Genomic DNA, 409 nt, shown 5'->3' on the forward strand with positions numbered 1-409 from the left:
TTGTTTTTCAAACTCCTCTTCCTGCACTTAGGGTAGCATCAACTGCAGTTCATGTGTCCTGCAGCAAGGCATGCAATTTGCCATTTCCATGGGCTACCCACTGGAACAGCGTGATTAAACCCCTTGTTTGTCCCCTTGCAGGAAAGAAATGTTCTAACCCCAGTCAAAATGATATGGTAGGTAGAGAGAGGTTACTGCCAGCTCAGTGTCTAGTGACATTTAATATTGGTGTCTGGATTCTGCACTGCTGACAGAATAGTACAGGAATTCTAACAGGTCTCTCATATATGACACAGAGGCAAGCAAACCTACTGTCAGATTCTCTTCCATCTCATTTTTCTCCATTAGCAGAAAGTTGTATTGGTAAACAAACAAAATATCTATTCACAGTTAACATTGCTTCCCCTTT

The sequence above is a fragment of the Phaethon lepturus genome, unplaced genomic scaffold (genome assembly GCF_000687285.1).
Source record: "Phaethon lepturus isolate BGI_N335 unplaced genomic scaffold, ASM68728v1 scaffold15155, whole genome shotgun sequence".
Taxonomy (NCBI): Eukaryota; Metazoa; Chordata; class Aves; order Phaethontiformes; family Phaethontidae; genus Phaethon; species Phaethon lepturus.